Genomic DNA, 20,962 nt, shown 5'->3' with positions numbered 1-20,962 from the left:
CGCCGGGCGGCCCCTCGGACTCGACCTGCTGGGAGCCAGAGCGCAGCTGCCCGCGTCCGCCTCCGCCCCGGGCAGGCGGGTGGCCCCGGGGCTCGCGTACGCCCGGCCCCCCGCCTCCACCCCGGGTCCCCCGCGGCCGGCTGCGGAGAGGGCGGCGCAGGAGCGCGGCGCGGCGGGCCGAGCTGGGGGGGCGGGGGGGCGGGGACGGCCGAGAGGCCGGGCTCCGGGAGGGCGACGGGGAGCGCTGGCCGCCCGCGGACGGCGTCCAGAGAGACAATTGCAGGAAGTGGCCGGTCAGATCCTTCCGGGGCAGCCTGGCTCCAGCGCGGGCGCTCGAGGGGCGGGGGCCGCCCGGGGCTGCTGCGGCTCGAGAACCCCCACCCTCGGGGCGACTTGCTTCTGGGGGTGGCCCCCGGGCCGGGAAGACCTGGGAAAGCCATCGCCGAGGGGAGGGGTCTGCGGGGGGGGGGCCGCCCCCGCCCCCGCGAGGCCGGTTTCCGGGGCTGTCCTGCGCGGCCTGGCTGCAGGGGTGCGGGGCGGCCGCGGGCTTTCCCCGGAGTACGGTCCCCGAACAAACAACCGTCATCGCTGGCATCCAGCGGGGCCTGGCGCTGGACAGAGGCTCGCGCGCGGGGAGCTCAGCCGCCACGTGACACCGCCGGGCAGGGGGTGGGGCGCGGCCGAGGTCCCGCGGTGGGGCAGTGGGGGCCGGCCCTAGAAAATAGAGAAAATAGGGCTGGCAGAACGCCCTGAGCTTTCCCCCACCCGCTCCTCTCCCGGTCAAAGACCTTGGGTAACGGACCTGTCATAACCATATTTTTAGTAATAATCATATATTTTTTAATGTTTTATCCTTTTCAGGACAGATCTATGGAATCTAATTAGCAGCAGAGGCCAGTTTTGCAGCCTGGAAGTCATTTTTTAATAAAATTGTGGGAGTCATAGGACTATAAAAATTAATTAATCAACCATTAAAACAAAACAAACCACCTAATGCTGTCCCGGGAAATTTAATCTCGAGTTGGAACAAAAGTAAGATTCCAGCCGAGGCGTTTACCATCAAGATGAAGGGTTGACGGGACGCCTGGGTGGCTCAGTTGGTTAAGCGGCTGCCTTCGGCTCAGGTCATGATCCCAGCGTCCTGGGATCGAGTCCCACATCGGGCTCCTTGCTCTGCAGGGAGCCTGCTTCTCCCTCTGCCACTCTGTCTGCCTGTGTGCTCTCTCTCTCTCTCACAAATAAATAAAATCTTTAAAAAAAAAAAAAAAAAAAAAGATGAAGGGTTGAGATACTAATGAGATACTAATGTCGCACAAGGCGGAGGCCAGGATGCTTCAGAGGTGGGGGAGGCCACAGGAAGAGAGGAGGTGGCAGGCAGGAACCCACTTGACAGGTAGCGTTAACCCCGTCCCTGAACTGGTTCGACAGGAAGAAGCTCCACCCACCGGGTCCCCCATCACACAGGGGGGTGATGAAGGGGGGGCGCTGGCCCTTTAAGAACCTCTCCTCCGCTGGCCCTGCGCCCCTGTCAGTTACTGTGATCCCGGTTCCGACGCGCTGCAGCTGTCCTACTACTACTCTCGGCCTTTGGCTCTCAGATGCGGACTGCATATGGCACACCTTGGTTGTTGGTAGGTCCTATGATCGGGTCAGCTTTCTTGTGTCAACTCACCAAACTCCCAGCTGGCGGGAGCCATGCCAAAATGCCACACAGATCTTAGCAGTCAGAACCGGGGCAATTTCAAACCTCTACCAAGTGAGAGGCAGCGTCATGTTGGTTAAGAGATGAGGGAAATTGGAAGGGGAGGTGAACCATGAGAGACTATGGACTCTAAGAAAAAATCTGAGGGGTTTGAAGGGGGGGGTGGGAGGTTGGGGTACCAGGTGGTGGGTATTAGAGAGGGCACGGATTGCATGGAGCCATGGGTGTGGTGCAAAAAACAATGAATACTGTTACACTGAAAAAAATAAACTTAAAAAAATACTATTAGGGGCGCCTGGGTGGCTCAGTGGGTTGGGCCGCTGCCTTCGGCTCGGGTCATGATCTCAGAGTCCTGGGATCGAGCCCCACATTGGGCTCTCTGCTCGGCGGGGAGCCTGCTTCCTCCTCTCTCTCTGCCTGCCTCTCTGCCTGCTTGTGATCTCTGTCTGTCAAATAAATAAATAAAATCTTTAAAAAAAAAAAAAATACTATTAAAAAAAAGAGAGAGAGAGAGACGTTAACTCTAGGGGCGCTTGGGTGGCTCAGCAGGTTAAGCCTCTGCCCTCCGCTCAGGTCATGATCTCAGGGTCCTGGGATCCAGCCCCACTTCCAGCTCTCTGCTCAGCTTCCTCCTCTCTCCTCTCTCTCTCTGCCTACTTGTGGTATTTGTCTGTCAAATAAATAAATAAAATCTTAAAAAAGGAAAAAATAGAGAGAGAGAGACTAACTCTGGAGACAGCCAGCCTGGATTCAGACCGCAGCTCTGTCCTTCATAATCTGTGGACCCTCAGGCGAAATCTTCAACCTGGAATGATCATAGTAAACGTACCTTGTGGGGCTGCGTTGAGGATTACATGAGTTAATTCCTCCCATTACATGCTTAGAAGGCTGACTGGCAGGTGACAGGAACTCATTAAGTGTTTGCTAGTGTAATGAAGAGTCTACATTATGCAAACCAGGGTTACATATAAGGCATTCTTGATGTCCAGATAACATTTGGAAGTGAAATGCAGCACAAAATTAGACCCCTTAATAAGAGGTGTAATGAGATCTAAAAATGAAGGAGAAGAAAAAGTAGAGGTTGTACAGTCCAACTGCTGTCCCCGGGACAGAATCCTTCTTAAAATACCTGGCTTTTCTTTCATGTTCTATTGGGAAACTTTCAGGGACTTGGAACTGAGACCGTTCTATTTTTGAACAACTGTAATTTGAATAATTTTACTAGGGGCGGCTAGGTGGCTCAGTGGGTTAAAGCCTCTGCCTTCAGCTCAGGACATAGTCTCAGGGTCCTGGGATCTAGCCCCGCATCAGGCTCCGCTCCACTCATGGGGAAGCCTGCCTCCCCTCTCTCTCTGCCTGCCTCTCTGCCTACTTGTGATCCCTCTTTGTCAAATAAATAAATGGTCTTTTAAAAAAAAAAAGAAGAAGAAGAAGAAGAATCATACTGGTATAAGAAGATGAAGGGGTGCCTGGGTGGCTCAGTGGGTTAAGCCTCTGCCTTCGGCTCTGGTCATGGTCTCAGGGTCCTGGGATAGAGCTACCCGTTGGGCTCTCTGCTTGGTGGGGAACCTGCCCAGCCCTCCGCCCCACCCCGCCTGCCTCTTTGGCCTCCTGGTGATCTCTCTCTCTGTGTCAAATAAATAAAATAAAAACTTAAAAAAAAAAAAAGATGAAGATACTCCAATTATCAGAATTTCTTTTGACTTTTGTTTTGTTTGTTTTTTTTTTTTTTTAAAGATTTTATTTATTTATTTGACAGAGAGAGACCACAAGTAGGCAGAGAGGCAGGCAGAGAGAGAGAGGAGGAAGCAGGCTCCCTGCTGAGCAGAGAGCCCGATGCGGGACTCGATCCCAGGAACCTGAGATCATGACCTGAGATCATGACCTGAGCCGAAGGCAGCGGCGTAACCCACTGAGCCACCCAGGCGCCCTGGTTTGGTTTTTTTAATGGACAAGAGTTAGGGTTAGCCTTTTCAACTGCCATGTAAGGAAGGTACATCTTGCTAGGTTGGGGAATACTTTGTTTTGATAAACTTGGAGTCACTTTTTTTTCTTCTATTTATTTGAGAGAGCACAAGCAGAGGGAAAGGGAGAAAGAGACTCTCCGCTAGGCAGGGAGCCCCACGCAAGACTCCATTCCACGATCCTGAGATCATGACCTGAGCCAAAGTCAGATGCTTAATAACTGAGCCACCCAGACACCCTGGAGCTGAGTTTTTATAGAAGTTATGAAGCTCAGGATGAACTAATCCGCTTGTGTGGTAGTTGAGAAAATAAGCAAGACAAAAGGTAGTTCCGTAGCTGAATCCAGACTTTGAAAGCCGGATATATAATAGAGACTTAAAAAAAAAAAAAAAAAAAAAGAAGAAGGGTGGCTCAGTCGGTTAAGCATCTACTTCTGGCTCAGGTCATGATCCCAGGGTCCCAGGATTGGGTCCCACATTGGGCTCCCTCCTCCGAGGGTAACCTGCTTCTCCCTCCATCTGCTGCTCTGACTGCTTGTGCTCTCTGTCTCTCTCTGACAAATAAATAAAATAAAATCTAAAAAAAAAAAAAAAAAAAAAGAAGGGTGCCTGGGTGCTCAGTGGGTTAATCGTCTGCCTTTGGCTGGGGTCCTGATACCAGTGTCCTGGGATCAAGCCCCACATGGGGCTCTTGTGGGAGACTGCCTCCCCCTCTTTCTCTGCCTACTCCTGATCTCCGTTAAATAAATAAATAAAATATTAAAAAGAAAAAGAAAAAAGACTAATTACTACATTGTTTACTAGAAATGGCATACACTTATACAAAGAAGTACAGACAAGAAATTAAAATCACTTAAAATCTTGCCATTGTAGTTGTTTGATGTATCCACTGTAAACTCTCTTTACATTAAAAAAAGGCAATCTGCCTCTCACCTCTTCCACTGGTCCTAGAGCCACCTTCCTACCTCTGTTCCAACCCCACAGTTTTTCGCACATTGCTGCTGTTAATCCAAATCTCTCTCACCCTACTTTGTGTTAAATGTTAAAGTGAAAAATACCCATTTAACCAAAACTTTCATACAGAAAGTAGGAAATAAGTGGGGTATGTCACACACAGCACAATATTTCTATTTAAAAATACCCCTGGGATGCCTGGGTGGCTCAGCCTCCTAAGCATCTGCCTTAGGCTCAGGTCATGATCCCAGGATTCTGGCATAGAGTCCTACATGGGGCTCCCTGCTCAGCGGGGAGCCTGCTTCTCCCTCTCCCTCTGCCTGCTGTTCCCCTGCTTCTGCGCTCTCTGTGTCAAATAAATAAATAAAATCTTAAAAACAAAACAAAATACCTGTGGACAGAGTCCCTGTCTCCTCCAAGTCCCTCCCCATTGGGCCTCCAGCTAGGCTGGACCCAGGTTTTGTGGGTCTTAAAGCTTAGGGTTTGATGGCTTAGCCTTAAGAAAAACAACACAGGGCACCTAAATGGCTCAGTTGGTAGAGCATGCAACTCAATCTCAGGGCTGTGCGTTTGAGCCCCACATTTGGGGCAGAGATTACTTTAAAAAATACAAAGAAAAATAATACAAAATTAGGTATGAAATAAATATTTAATGAGAATGTGAAATTAAATTACAACAAGTTGGGCGCCTGGGTGGCTCAGTGGGTTAAGCCGCTGCCTTCGGCTCAGGTCATGATCTCAGGGTCCTGAGATTGAGTCCCGCATCAGGCTCTCTGCTCAGCAGGGAGCCTGCTTCCTTCTCTCTCTCTCTCTCTCTCTGCCTGCCTCTCTGCCTACTTGTGATCTCTCTCTGTCAAATAAATAAATAAAATCTTTTAAAATAAATAAATAAAAAATAAATTACAACAAGTTAAAAATGTCAAAAAGCTGACAAATATCCAGATTACAGCCTAGAAAAGTATCTTTATGAAGTAACTGAGGCAGGTCTATATTACTTCTTACTTTTCTCACTGCATATCCTTTGACTGCCTTTTCATATGACAATGATTTTGTATTATCATCTTCTATGGAGTCAACAGAAAAATCACTGTCTTTCCTACAGCGAAGTTAAGTGAAACTTACTTTTTATTACCAATAAGTAGGTCGCATAAAGCATACAACTTCAAACACAAACTTGCCATTTGTAACATTGCTACAAGTTTATGCCCTACACCAAGAGTTCTGATGATAAATTATATTTTGCACAATTTTCTTTTTTTTTAAGATTTTATTTATTTATTTGATAGAGATCAGAAGTAGGCAGAGAGGCAGGCAGGGGCGAGGTGAGGGGGTGGAGGTGGGGGGGAGGGGGTGGGAAGCAGGCTTCCCAGAGAGCAGAGAGCGAAGCAGGGCTGGATCCCAGAACCCTGGGATCATGACCTGAGCCAAAGGCGGAGGCTTTAACCCACTGAGCCACCCAGACGCCCCAGCACAATTTTCAAAAAAGAAAAAAGATATGTTTATAATTATACATGTTATGTAACTGAGTATATTCCTGACAGTAGAGAACATACTTTTTTTGTTTTTAGTGTTTCTCTCCTTTTATTTATTTATTTATTTTACCTAGGAATGCCTGGGTGGTTCAATTGGTTGAGCCTCTGTCTTAGGTTCAGGTCATGGTCCCAGGGTCCTGGGATCAAGTCCCACATTGGGCTTGGGCGTTGGGCTCCCTGCTCAGCGGGAAGCCTGCTTCTTCCTCTCCCTCTGCCGCTCCCCTCTGTGCTCGCTCTCTCGCTCTGGCAAATAAATAAATAAAATCCTTTAAAAAATAAAAACAAAAATACATTTAATGATTTTATTTATCATTTGAGAGTGAGAGAGAAAACAAGCAGGGGGAGGGGCAGAGGGAGCAGATTTCCCACCCAGCAGGGAGGCTGAGGGGGAGCCCAGCTCCCTGCCAGTGGAGAGCCCAACATAGGGATCATGACCTGAGCTGAAGGCAGACCCTTAACAGACTGAGTCCCCGGGGACCCCTAAACCAGTTTAATTTTAAAGTCAGCATTTCTACACTGGGAAAATAAAAAGATATGCCATGAAAAGTTTCTCTCCCATCTGCCCCATTATCATCTATATCCACATACACATGAGTGAGCACTTTAACTTCTTGGTCCTTCCTGGGCTTTTTATTTTTATTTTTTATTTTTTTTTTTTAAGATTTTATTTATTTATTTGACAGAGAGAAATCACAAGTAGATAGAGAAGCAGGCAGAGAGAGAGAGGGGGAAGCAGGCTCCCTGCTGAGCAGAGAGCCCGATGCGGGACTCCATCCCAGGACCCTGAGATCATGACCTGAGCCGAAGGCAGCGGCTTAACCCACTGAGCCACCCAGGCGCCCCCTTCCTGGGCTTTTTAATGTGAATATAAGCACGTATCACTGTGTATTGTATCTTCTCCTTTCCTACACAAAGGTAGTACCTTGCTTAGCTCACTTAATAATGTATCCTGGAACTCTTTCCGGATCAGCTTGGAAAGAGCCTCCTTATTCTTTTTGTAGCTGCATAGTATTAATTTTATGAGTATGTAATAATCTATTAACAAAGTCGGACGCTTATGTGTTTTCAGTCTTCTGCTATCATATACAATGCTCTAATGTTTAAGCTCATACCTACTGTGTAACCCCGGATCTATGTCATATTCCATGTGTTGTGTCTGCAAGACAGACTCGTAGAAGTGGGATTGCTGAGTCCAAGGGCATACGTGTTTGTAGCTTCTGTATATACTCCAGTTACCCAGCATGAGGGCTACTAGCCTGCACACCCACCAGCGATGCACGTCACTAACACCCGAAAACTTTGAAAAGTGTGTTCAAACTTTGTAATTTTGGGGATGCCTGGGTGGCTCCATCCATTAAACATCTGCCTTCCATTCGGGTCACAATCCCAGAGTGCTAGTGATGTGGGAAACAGGGGCAGAAGAAAAATTATTAAATTGCCTTACCTACTGGGGCACCTGGGTGGCTCAGTGGGTTAAAGCCTCTGCCTTCGGCTGGGGTCGTGATCCCAGGGTCCTGGGATCGAGCCCCGCATCGGGCTCTCTGCTCAGCAGGGAGCTTGCTTCCTCCTCTCTCTCTGCCTGCCTCTCTGCCTACTTGTGATCTCTATCAAATAAATAAATAAAATCTTTAAAAAAAAATTTCCTTACCTACTAATAAGCCCTTGAAACAGGCAGAGTGACTCTCCTCTAGGGACTCAACTACCCTCACCTTGAGGCTTTGCTAAGGGCAAAGGACAATCCTAGGCTGACTGACCCCCTACCCCCAACCAGGATCCTGTAAGTCTACTTTAACAATTCCTTTAGGAAACTTTATCTCTAAACCTCCAAGATAGTGTTGACAATCATTCCCTAGCATATGACCCACTGATATACATCTAAAGGGTCCCAGGAGAAGGTTTTTATTACTGGTAATAAATAACCTTTTTCCCAAACAATAGCTAGCCCCCTCAAGGCCCTAGAAACCTTGCTTCCAAAATTCCTTAGAGCCTTACGCCATCCCTAAGTCCCTCCCAACTTGCAAGTATATAATAGACCACTCCTCACATCCCCCGGGGCAGCCACTCTTCCTGCCCAGAGATCCTGTCCCTGTGGTTTAATAAACCACCTTTTGCACCAGAGACGTCTCTTAGCTGTCGGATCCGGACCTCGCCCCTCCGAACCTCACCAGGATTCTAGAACTTCATCACTAGGATCAAGCTCTGAGTTGGGGTCCCTGCTCAGTGGTGAGCACGCTTCTCCCTCTGGTGCTACTCCTGCTTGTGCTCTCTCTCTCTCTCTCTCTCAAGTAAATAAAAAAATTCTTGAGAAACCAAGAGCACTAGCAGGAGGGAGAAAGGGGAGAGGGATGAGGGGTAGTGAGAGGCTCTGCTCTTTTGAGCACTTCCAAGAGTAAACAGTGAAGAGGCAGAAATGAGGAAAAGTGAGACAGAGGTGCTGCCCTCTGCTGGGGGGTGGGGTGCAGAAGGCTGGGCTATTTGTTCATAGTCCTCTCTGCCTCCAGCGTGGGACTGACACTGAGATGGAATGGTATGCTCTTCCTACTGAGCCAGCTAGGCACACCGAGGGACTGCATTAATCTGTGGACTGGTCACTTTGTGTTCTACTGACATCATAATAATAAGTCTTCCTGTCCATGAACATGGGATGTCTTTCATTTGTTTAGATTATCTTTTAATTTCTTTCAGCAATATTTTCTAGTTTTCAGTATACAGGTCTTCCACTTCATTTAAACTTAAACCTAGGGGCGCCTGGGTGGCTCAGTGGGTTAAAGCCTCTGCCTTCGGCTCAGGTCATGATCCCAGGCTCTCTGCTCAGAGGGGAGCCTGCTTCCCTTCCTCTCTCTGCCTGCCTCTCTGCTACTTGTGATCTCTGTCAAATAAATAAATAGAATCTTTAAAAAAAAAAAAAAAACATTTTTAAAAAATTAAAAAAAAAAAAAACTTACACCTAGTTGGGTACTCAGATGAATCAGTTGGGCAACGGCCTTCGGCTTGGGCTATAGTCCCAGTGTCCCGGGATCAAGTCCAGCATGGGGCCCCATGCTCGGTAGGGGAGGCTGCTTCTTCCTCTCCCACTCCCATTGCTTGAGCTCTCCTGCTATGACAAATACATAAAAATAACTAGGTATTTTACTGTTTTAGATATTATCAATGGAATTGCCTCTTTCTCATTCTAATTCCACAGCTACTTCTATTGTATTAATTTTTTGTTTTTTACTCTCCCATCAGGCACAGCATTATACATAATTACAAAATGGTGAGGAAAGAGATTCCCTGCCCTTGCGTTGCTCGTGGTCTTGTCATCCAAGTTAAGATCCACTATAGGGGCACCTGGGTGGCTCAATGGGTTAAAGCCTCTGCCTTCGGCTCAGGTCATGATCTCAGGGTCCTGGGATCGAGAGCCCCGTATTGGGCTCTCTGCTCAGCAGGGAGCCTGCTTCCTCCTCTCTCTCTCTGCCTGCCTTCTGCCTTTGTGATCTGTCTGTCTCTGTCAAGTAAATAAATAAAATCTTTAAAAAAAAAAAAAAAAGATCCACTATAGACCCAATTTTCAGCCATTACTTTGTCTCTCTGATGTGGTTTTGGAATACAGGTGAGGTTCAGTGGGCTGGACTCTGGAGCTGAAAACAAAGAAAGAATTCTTGAGACATCTTTGGTGCAAAATGCTGCTTTATTAAAGCAGAGGGATTCCCGTGGGCAGAAACAGCTGGTCCACAAGGCTTGCTCGGGAGGGCTGGTATATAGTATGGGTTTGGAGGAGTAAGGAAAAGGGAGATTTCAAAACAACTTTCATGTGCTAAAGAAAACCTACAGATACTGGAGGCCTTGCCCTTATCAGGTTAAGGTTGTTTCTCCCCTCTAGAAAGGCATTAACAGGGAGACAGTTGGGAGATTCTTGGAAGGAGGTCACAGGCGTCCCACCCAGGAGTGGGGGTGGGGAGAGGTTGCAGGCTTTCTGCTTATGCATTGTTTTCAGCCAGGCTTCCACTCCCTCAACATTCTTCTCTGAACAATTTTTGACCCTTAAGTCTTTAAGGTTGTTGAAGGTGGAAGGTCTCATCTTCTGTAACATCTTCCTCCTGAATAGGGGCGTAGAGATGGCCCTACCTGTGGGTCAACATTGTTCAGCTGGAGAATGTATAGGGGAGTTATGAAAGGGGGAAGAAGCTGAATCCAAAGCAGATAACATACAGATATGAACCTCCTTGAGGAGAAAGGATCTTCTGTTAGCTGGAAGTTATAGCACTAGGCTGGGAGACACTGGAAATAACAACAAAATAACGAGAAAGAGAAGTGTGAGTAAAAGACCTTTGATAGTTGACCTCTGATAATTTTCTTCCAGTCCAGGAGTTTAAAGCAATAAATAAAGGAAAGAGATCACTTAAGACACCAATCTGAGTATTCATGTCAGTTAAAAACCCGGAAGTGTCCTGTGGTCATCTAGACTGTACGCACAGCGTTCTATTTTATGCTAGCACAAGGTCCACCCTATGTGACATCTCCTGCCATTCTACTGTGTAAAGCTGCTTTTTCACATTTGTATTAACAGTTTTGGGCACCTGGGTGGCTCAGTTGGTTAAGCAGCTGCCTTCGGCTCAGGTCATGATCCCAGCGTCCTGGGATCGAGTCCCACATCGGGCTCCTTGCTCGGCAGGGAGCCTGCTTCTCCCTCTGCCTCTGCCTGCCATTCTGTATGCCTGTATGCTCGCTCCCCCCACCCTCTCTCTGATAAATAAATAAAATCTTAAAAAAAAAAACCAAAAAACAGTTTTAACAGCACATCTTTGCATCCAGGCAAAACCCAGAGTACAGTGGCCTTTCTAGTCCAGGGGACACAGGTTGGAAGTGCTTAGCTACTGGATTTCAGCCAGAAAGCCAGTCATATGAATACTGGGCCTTTCTGAAGTGTGGTCAGGATTTCAAGGGTGACTCAGGTTTGGGGGGCCATTCTTTGCACATGTGATAATTTCAGGCCCATATTTGATTGGGGAATTATGGCTTAATAATAATCCCCTTTGGGGGCACCTGGGTGGCTCGGTGGGTTAAGGCCTCTGTCTTTGGCTCAGGTCATGATCTCAGGGTCCTGGGATCTAGCCCCGCATTGCATCGGGGCTCTCTGCTCCGCAGGGAGCCTGCTTCCTCCTCTCTCTCTCTCTGCCTGCCTCTCTGCCTGCTTGTGATCTCTGTCTGTCAAATAAATAAATAAAAATCTTTTTAAAAATCCCCTTTTCTTTAAATTGCTTCACTGGCATGTTAGGACTAGAAAGTTCTATTTGGAGTCAGTATAAATATTAATTTTTAAGGCTTTGGCAATTGCAAAGCAAGAAGGAGTGAGGACTATAACATACCGGTTTACTGACGCGAGCAAAACCCCTGCGTCCCGCCAGGAGGTCGCGACGTGTAAAGAAGAGATAGAGAGATGGATGTGATGTAACTCACTTGATCTTTATTGGGATGAGGTCCGCACCACTATCGTGGTCCGGTCACGGTCCGCTGACGTTGTCACGGAGAAGGAGACGTCGCCTCACAATCTAGACAGAGAGGTCACCGCAGAAGTTGAGACTGAGAACCAGCGAGTGGTCGGCAACGAAGCTGTCGGGGCGTCGGTGGCACCGGCGATGGTGTCCTCCGGACAGGGAACTCGCTTCACCTCAGTCCAACCCGATGCCTCTTTCCATACTGTGCTAAGTCTCCTTCAAAAACACATTACATCACTTATTTTTCTCATGCTTGCACACCAAAAACACACACATGTTGAAAACATGTTTTGGTCTTTACGATATTTCACATAAGTAAAAAAAAATGTTTACAACTTTTTGCTCCACGCTAATCTTATCACTGTACGCATATGGTTTAGGCTCACTTGCTATATGGTTAGTTTGCAACTTGTTTCTGTTTTTCATTTAGTAGGAGTTTGCTCTTGCTATATATTATTTATTTATTCATATATTTATTACACTTTATTTATTAAAGATTCGTACTCACTACATTTTCTTACTCCCTTTTCAGAGAAACTATTGCCGTTAGTAAACAAGCTGTCATTGTGCACCTTAAATCTGGTCACCCCAATAACCTCCGAACACCTGTGCTCTATAGAAGGACAACAGCAAGGTCCAGGCATAAGGGTAGCTGTGCTCGAAGTCTGACAGGTTTCAAGTATTACTTCAGGAATATCTGTAAGCGTAGCCTGATATTTAGTAAGTCAGCTAAGTCAGCTCCCTTGGAGGCTTCTGATCTTGGACCTGATGTGAAGTCATTACAGAGACTGTCCCATAGCTCTGAGGTTCCTTTTACCAGGAGGGCTCTTGTATGCTTGGCTAAGGCCTTTGTTTGCAAATGTACCTCAACAGAGGTGGCTTCTAGGATAAATAGATCTAAGAGATGAAACAATGAAGAAGCCCTCTTTGCTTGAGGTGAAGTGCTAAGACCCTAATTACAAGGAATCACTGGCAAGTGGGAGAAGATTGTATTAAGAGATAAGAGCATCCCCAAAGGCATCATCCAATCCAATAATAAAGAAAGTGGGGGGCGTCCATTATCTGCACAAGTCCACACTTAACCCTATGGAGCGGGGCATGCTCTGGCTTGTAGGGAATGGTTTCATCACCCAGCCACACAGAATTGGTCAAGGTGATGGTTTGTCTGAAGTTTACCTCAAGTTTAAGGATAATCAGAATCTAGCATCCACAAAGGTGGGTTACTTGTTTATTTAAAGATTCTATTTACTTATTTGACAGAGGAGACACAGTGAGAGAGGGAACACAAGCAGGGGAAGACGCAGGCAGACACCCAACGACCGTGCCACGTAGGCACCCCAAAAGGTGGGTTATTTAAACAATTTTTCTCTCTAAAATAACCCTTATTTCCAGAGATAGCCAAATCAGGACTAATTTGTTTGCAAGACAAGTCCAATTTTAATAAACTTGGCCCAGTTTGCATAAGCTCCCCAAGAATAGTGATTGGTCATACTGATCTCCTAGACTCTGCTTTGTTGGAACTTTTTATAAAGAATCTCTAGGTTGGGGGCACCTGGGTGGCTCAGTGGGTTAAGCCTCTGCCTTCAGCTCCGGTCATGGTCTCAGGGTCCTGGGACAGAGCCCCACATCGGGCTCTCTGCTCAGCAGGGAGCCTGCTTCCCCTTCCCTGCCTGATGCTCTGCCTACTTGTGATCTCTCTCTCTCTATTCAATAAATAAAGTCTTTAAAAAAAAAAAGAATCTCTAGGTTGAGCTTTTAGTAGCCTCTCTAGTCCAGGAGCCCAGCCAAGTACTTGTCATCAGACCTCCTTGTAGATTTGGGTGGATTCCTCCTCACAAGGTCCCCGAAGTCTCCTGAGGTTCCTGCACCTGCCAGAAATGGCATTCCTTATTCACCTGGTGAGCCTGCTGGGAACCTGTAAGCCAGGTTATCAGGCCAACAGTTCCAAGGGGCTTTATGGATCCAGGTTTCATAAAGCCAACTTTAGTTCCTTAAAGGTATTTGGTCATATCTATGTCTATGCATGTCCCTTAAATATGACATTCCAGTCAAAGCCTTGGTAAAATGCCACTGTTTCCACTGGTGTCCTGTTACAAGAACAGATCTTCACTGAACTTATGCAAATTACTAGGATTGTCGTGCAAGAAGGAATACTTACTGAGACCCTTTGAATGAGAGGGTTCAGGTAGAGAGAAAAGCTCAGTAAATGATTTAATTTTTTTTCTTTCTATCACTGACGTCTTTTTTAAAAAAGATTTTATTTATTGGACAGAGATCACAGGTAGGCAGAGAGGCATGGAGAGAGATGGAGAAGCAGGCTCCCCACTGAGCGGAGAGCCCATGGTAGGGATGGCGGGGAGGGCTTGGTCCCATGACCGTGAGATCATGACCTGAGCCAAGGGCAGAGGCTTTAACCCACTGAGCCTCTCAAGTACCCCATCACTAATGTCTTTCTTTTTTTTTTAAAAGATTTTATTCATTTATTTGACAGAGAGAGAGATCACAAGTAGGCTGAGAGGCAGGCAGAGAGAGGGGGGGAAGCAGCCTCCCCACCCAGCAGAGAGCCCGATGCGGGGCTCGAACCCAGGACCCTGAGATCATCACCTGAGCAGAAGGCAGAGGCTTAACCCACTGAGCCACCCAGGCATCCCCCAAAGATTTGCATCAGTCTTAACTACATTTTAGGATTCTGCATTCTGGAGTGCCTGGGTGGCTCAGGGGTTAAGCCTCTGCCTTCTGCTCAGGTCATGATCTCAGGGTCCTGGGATCATCCCCACATCGGGCTCTCTGCTCAGCAGGGAGCCTGCTCCCCTCCCCTGCCTGCTTCTCTGCCTCCTTGTGATCTCTTTTGTGTCAAATAAATAAAATCTTTAAAAAAAAAAAAGAATTTTGCATTCTTTAGAAATCTTCATCTCCCATGAAGAGTAAGGAGTAACCAACTGTGAACTATTACACCAGAATTCTTTAGATGGCAAATTTGTGGATCAGTTAAGCAAAAGGTGTGTTTACCACAAACTCAAATATCCTTACTTATTTTTTTTTAAAGATTTTATTTTATTTTATTTGACAGAGAGAGATTACAGGTAGGCAGAGAGGCTGGCAGAGAGAGAGAGAGAGGGAAGCAGGCTCCCCGCTGAGCAGAGAGCCCGATGTGGGGCTCGATCCCAGGACTCAGACCATGACCTGAGCTGAAGGCAGAGGCTTTAACCCACTGAGCCACCCAGGTGCCCCTTTAGTCATCTTTTTACTAACAACTTGCAACAGAGATAACATCAATTTGTTTGACCTTCAGTAAATCTAGAAAGAATAAAAGTTTCACCTTTAGTGTTGTTAACTTTAAAGACACATCTATCAGGGCGCCTGGGGGGCTCAGTCGTCTGACTTAGGCTCAAGTCATGATCCCCGGGTCCTGGCATCCAGCCCCGCATCATGCTCTCTGCTTGGCCTCTCTGCTCGGCGGGAAACCTGCTTCTCCCTCTCCCACTCCCCTGCTTGTGTTCCCCCTGTCTGTCCCATCTTTAGTTTTTACCTGAGATGCTGGTGAGGCGATCAGGAGTGGGTGTTAGGTCTAGGGGTGCTCTTCTCTTCTTCTCGATGGTGAAGGTAGAGGAGCCAACAGTGCATAAGTCTCCGAGGATGGTCTAGAAACCAGTTTCACAGGATGCACTCAAGGTGGTGCGGAACTAGGAGCAAACAGAAGGGAAGTGCTGCCCAAAGACAGAGAAAGGACTGCTGGCTCTTGAGCTCATCAACGCCAACAGAGGAGCAGACGCAACAAGGGGCACAGGCAGTCCAGTCGAGGGCAGAGAAGACGGGCATTTCCCCCAGCAAAGGGAGTTTCCAAGGCTGCTTGGGAATATTCCTTAAAGTCTCTGGCCCGAGGGAGATGAACCACAGTTGGCTCCAGTTACTGCCATTAGCCCTGGAAATGAGTGAGGGAGAAGCCCCCACAAGTATTAGGTGAACTGTGAGACCGAGTCCGCTTTCCTAGGGAGTGCCTGTGTGTCCTCCGGCAGCCTGGGTATAGTAGGAGGCGTCCTACTTAGACTCGCTAGATGTACTCAGGCAGATGCATTCTACAAGAGGCCCCGAGGTCGGAGTCCTGGTATGGAGCAATGAAGGCCTGAGGTGGAAGCAATGAAGGTACCCGGGTCCGTCTGCTCTACCTCCTGCAGAGGTCAAACTGATCTCACTGAGGCCAAGCAGTGTTGCAGGAGCTCAGTCCGTTCCTAAGTTTTGCAATCCAAATGGTTTCCAGTGGGTTAAAAGGCACCCCACCCCAAAGTAGAGTCCTTGGGAACCAAAGAAGCCTACTGAGACCGTGGTTCCAGAAGAGTAAAGAAGGTCCGTTACCAAATTCCCCTGACTCCTGGCTGGCGTCCCACGCAGAACACATCAAAGGTGCCCGGGTGTCAAAAGCGACCAGAGGAGTCCCTCACCAAGACACCGTTATTGAGCACAACCCTGTCTTCCTGCTGTGAATGGCCGGTAGGAGAACTTCCAGCATCCCTCTCCTTGCCCATCACACCCCAGGCTGCCCATGGGTGCGCTGAATGGACTGAAACACCCATGCCGTGCTATCTTATGTCCTGAAGGCTGTGTACTGCCCTGGCATTTCAACCCATGGAAAATGCTAGAAGAAAGTGTTATAAGGGGAAATTACCAAATTTTCCAATTTAAGTAATTTGTAGAGGACACTGATGGAAAACAGTAAAGGTAGCGAGCCATCATGATTTTTAAAAAATATTTACTTATTTATTTGACAGAGAGATATAGAGCACAAGTAGGCAGAGCGGCAGGCAGAGGGAGAGAGAGAGGGAGAAAGCAGACTCCCGGCTGAGCAGGGAGCCCGATGTGGGACTTGATCCCAGAAACCTGGGATCATGACCTGAGCCGAAGGCAGCCACTTAACCGGCTGAACAGCCCAGGTGCCCCAGCCATCCTGATTCTAAGCGACATTCCAATTCATGTGGTCTTTACAGACAACTTCCCTAGGAAACATCCCCAGTTGCCTTTTAATTCAAGCGAGTACTGGTTTCGGTGGGCTCCCAGTGGAGGTCCTGCGGCCAGAAGCAGGCAGACCGGGGATGTGGAGGGGGTCACATTAGATCTACCAGGAGGAAACCTCACAGGGGAGTCTTAAGACTGGCAGCTGTCCTGGTGACTTAGGTGGCTGTCCCATGCCCAAGACAGACAACTTTGTATGAGTTCAGGAATAAAGAGAGGGCATCAGGTTTCTGGGTCTTATTACTATCTTGGCCAGGGTACTAACCTCCAGCCTAAAGGCAGTCTTTCTCCTCCCCATAGAGCAGCCAGGGCTAGAGGACTGCAGCCTGAGCACTTGACAGGAAAGTGTTCCAGTAAGACCACACTCCTTGAAGAGCCCCAGAAATGAAGAGAAAGGAAAGGAAGAGAAACTACTCACCAACTTTGACCCGAAGCTCAGAGTCTGGAGATAAAAACTCGAAGCCCCACGTTCAGGAGCCATACGATGTGGTTTTGGCATAAAGGTGAGGTTCAGTCAGGTGAAGTCCAGAGCTGACAACCAAGAAAGACTTCTTGCTTGAGACATCTTTGGCGCAAAACAGTGGTTTATTAAAACACAGGGGTCCTGTGGGCAGAAAGAGCTGCTGCACAGGGGTTGGGGGGGCTTGTTATACATACTGTGGGGTTGGGGACACAAGAAGAAGGGAGGTTTAAAAAGAACTTTCATGTGCTAAAGAAGACCTATGAGATACCGGAGGCCTTGCCCTTGTCAGGTTGTTTCTCCCCTCTAGCAAGGCATTACCCTGAGACGGTTAAGAGATTCCTGGAAGAATGTCACAAGTGCCCCACCCAGGGGTGGGAGTTGGGGGATGTTGCAGGCTGTCTACTTCTGCTTTGTGTTCAGCCAACCTTCTGCTCCCTCATCATCGCTTTGATGATCGCCTTCCCACTGTCTTGATGTGGCCCTTTTTTTGTTTGCTGTGAAGGAGCTGTTGAGTTAGTTTCCAGAAGGGATTGTACCACCCATAGCTGTAGAGTCTGTGTGTCCATGGGAGGAGAGTTTAGGACCTTCCAAATCTTCCATTTGGGAACCACCCTAGATCCCTGGTTGATTACAAAATGATACAACTTGGGAACAGGCAGACGGAAGAGTTACGGAGGGCTGGGTATGGGGAGGGCCATGCAGCTTCTCTGTCCTCTTCAGACCAGCTTCACATGTTGGCCAACCCAGAAGCTTCACAGATGCCTTTTTTTTTTCCTTAAGATTTTATTTTTTATTTGACAGAGAAATCACAGTCAGGCAGAGAGGCAGGCAGAGAGAGGAGGAAACAGGCTCCCTGCCAAGCAGAGAGCCCGATGCAGGACTTGATCCCAAGACTCTGAGATCATGACCTGAGCCGAAGGCAGAGGCATAACCCACTAGCCACCCAGGCGCCCCCAATTTCACAAATTTTTTTAAAAAATATTTTATTTATTTGGCAGAGAGAGACAGCAAGAGAGGGAACACAAGCAGGGACAGAGGGAGATGGAGCACCAGGCTTCCCGCTGAGCTTGGAGCCAGAGGCCGGGTCTTGATCCCTGGACCCTGGCCTTCAACTCAGGTCATGATCCCAGGGTCCTGGAATTGAGCCCGGTGTCAGGCTCTCTGCTTGCTGGGGAGCCGCTTCTCCTTCTGCCTGCTGCTTTCCTTGCTTGTGCCCTCTCTCTGCCAAATAAATAAATAAAATTAACAGAAAAAGGTACTACATTTACATGGTGCTGAATAAAAAAACTATCAAAGTGATGAGCAGAAGGGAAGCTGAGGACAAAGCACAAGCTGATCTCCGCCCCCCACCACTGTGGGATACTTGTGATATTCCTCAGGCCCTCCTGGATAAAATAAAATGGTTACTGATAAAGATCACAGTCCTACAGGACTTGAGTTCTGGCAGTTTACAAATGTCTTAGTGATGTACAAGGAAAAAGCATTCTTATGGATAGCCTAACTTCCAGAGTTCCATAGACTCAATTTCCAGGAGCCCTAAAATCACCCTACCCTCCACTGTGATGTGGAGAACAAAGGTAAAAGGAAATGCAGGTAAAATGAGATTTCCCTATAACCTGCAGCCATCAGGACTTGCAATCGGAAGAGTAGAATATTCCTCCAGGAAACTCTCAACTGTCTTTTTATTTTCTTTTTACGATTTTATTTATTAGACAGTAGAAGCAGGGGTAACAGCAGACAGAGGGGGAGGGAGGCTCCCCACTGAGCAGAGAGCCAGATGTGGGGCTCAGTTCTAGGACCCCAGGATCAGGACCTGAGCCAAAGGCAGACACTTAACGGACTGAGCCACCCAGGTGCCCCAAACTCCCAACTGTCTTACTATTTTACCAGAGGGAAAAACAACCTCAGCTTCACGTTGGCAAGGGCTCTAGCATCCTGAAAGTCTTCTTTAATATATCAACGTCCTTTTGGACGTCTCCCTTTTTCCTTGCTTCCCTTCTATTATCAGCCAGCCCTCACAACCCCAATGCAGCAGCTCTTTCTGCCCATGGGCCCTGTCCCCGCGCTTTATTAAAATCACCTTTTTTGCCCCAAAGACATCTCAGGAATTCTTTCTTGGCCATAAGCTCGGGACCTCACCAACATCCCCAAACTCATCAAAAACATACACAGTAAAAAGTTTCTCTCCCACCCTGTCTCCCAGGCAGCCCGTCTCCTACCCAAAGACAAGTAAGTACTGGGGTTTGGTGTGTGCTTCCGGAGAGAAGTCTCTGTATTTACAAACATGGGTGTGCATTGCCCCAGTTCCCACTTTTTAAAACCCCCACAATGAAAAGTGTGAACATAGTGTTTTGAACCTAACTTTTCTTATGTCTGATGTATCTTTGCGTCTCCAGGGACCACAGCAGTCTCACTGTAAGGACGCGCGTATTCTTCGGAGGCTAACACCGCGCAGTGCACCTAGAAGGAACCCAAAGTACCCTCAAACAGAACTAGACTTTCCGAGCTCTGAGGGTAGAGACCAACCAATCCGCTTCACTTTACGGGCGGGATAACTCACTCCAAGCCGGATTCCCTTGCCTAAGGTCTGCCGGTTACCGCACACAATCTCGTAATGAAGCAGCGCCCACGCGGGGTCTCCGCGTCCTTTCTGGCACGTGTACAGGGGCGAAGAGACTCCGCCTAACAAGTGTGGACACAAACGGGTCCCCTGTGGTGCTAACGCGCATCGGACCAATTTCAGTTTGAAAAATAGCCTCACACCCGCTAGTCCCGAGTGGCCCTCGGGCCGGTGGCCCCCGTCTGCACTTTCTCGAGGGCAGAGCGGCGGGCGCGGGTTTTCCTCCGGCTTCGGATGCGTGTGTCCTAAGTGCTCCCGAGTGAACCGGAGACGCGGTCCGGCCGGGAGGCCGTGCGCTCGGGCCGGGCTCCGCGGCTGCGGGGAGAGCCGACCCGGACGCCGGGGCAGCCCAGGGGCGCAGCGCGGGGGTGGGGGCGGTCGTGTCGCTCAGCACCCGGCGGGTGCGGGCGCCCCTCCCGGGATCCGGGCGGCCCGACCGCGGTCCCCGCGCCGGGTGCGGTGCTCGCGCGCGGACACGCCTCTGCGACGCGCGCTCAGCCCTGGGAGCTGGCTCCGTGCCGCCTGAGCGTCTCTGCCTGGGACTGCTTAAGGGCGAGGGTTGGGCGACACTCCGCCGCCCCGTACCGCCGGCTCGCGGGCAGGACTCGGGTTTCCGCGGCCAGCCTGGGACGCCGCACAGACTCGCGCTCCCAACCACGCTCCAGGAGGAGGAGGGCGGAGGCCGGCGCCGCGCACGCGCGCCAGGACACGCCCGTCAGCGCGCGCAGGCGCAGCCTCCCCTTTCTGATCGCCTCGCGGTCCCACCCCTCCCCCGGAAGTCTTCCCGTCCCGCCCCCCGAGAGCAACGAGGGATGCGAGTGGGCACTCCGGTTGTCCATCAGGCCGGCCTCACTGCCATTGGCAGCCGGGGAAAAGGCCGGACGGCCGACTTCGGCCGACTTGGCGCCCCCACGGAAGCCGCGATTGGCGGAGGCCGGGCCCCGCGGCCGCTCGCTTCCGGTCTCCGCGAGCCCTCGCCGCCGCCGCCGCCGCCGCCTCCGCCGCCCTCAGCCTCCCCGCCCCCCGCCCTTCCCCCATGGCCGCCTCTGGGTGCTGTGGGGAGAAGCTGGCCCTCGGTGTCCTCCTGTAGCGCGCACTGCCTCCCCCTCCCCCTCGGGCCCCGCTCCCCAGCCCTCGGGCCCCGCCAGGAAGGTCCCCTGCCCCCACTGCAGGGCAGGACTCCTCTTCCCCAGCTGCTGAGGCAGACCCAGGGCTGGAAGCCAGAAAGGGCGCCCCGTCCACT

The 20,962-nt window shown here is 49.3% G+C and overlaps 1 long non-coding RNA gene across 2 annotated transcripts; it reads left to right on the top strand.

The window, feature by feature from the left end:
* The first annotated feature begins 1,278 nt into the window (after positions 1-1,278).
* LOC131815025 (uncharacterized) lies at positions 1,279-20,046 on the top strand. Of its 2 annotated transcripts, none has more exons than XR_009347536.1 (4): positions 1,279-1,631; positions 12,890-12,973; positions 16,937-17,139; positions 19,496-20,046. It is a non-coding gene; the product is annotated as an uncharacterized LOC131815025 (long non-coding RNA). The 2 variants fall into 2 exon arrangements; XR_009347537.1 differs by lacking the exon at positions 19,496-20,046 and adding an exon at positions 19,303-19,454.
* Positions 20,047-20,962: the final 916 nt, after the last annotated feature.

The sequence above is a fragment of the Mustela lutreola genome, chromosome 14 (genome assembly GCF_030435805.1).
Source record: "Mustela lutreola isolate mMusLut2 chromosome 14, mMusLut2.pri, whole genome shotgun sequence".
Lineage (NCBI taxonomy): Eukaryota > Metazoa > Chordata > Mammalia > Carnivora > Mustelidae > Mustela > Mustela lutreola.
This window is presented reverse-complemented; position numbering and strand designations above follow the sequence as displayed.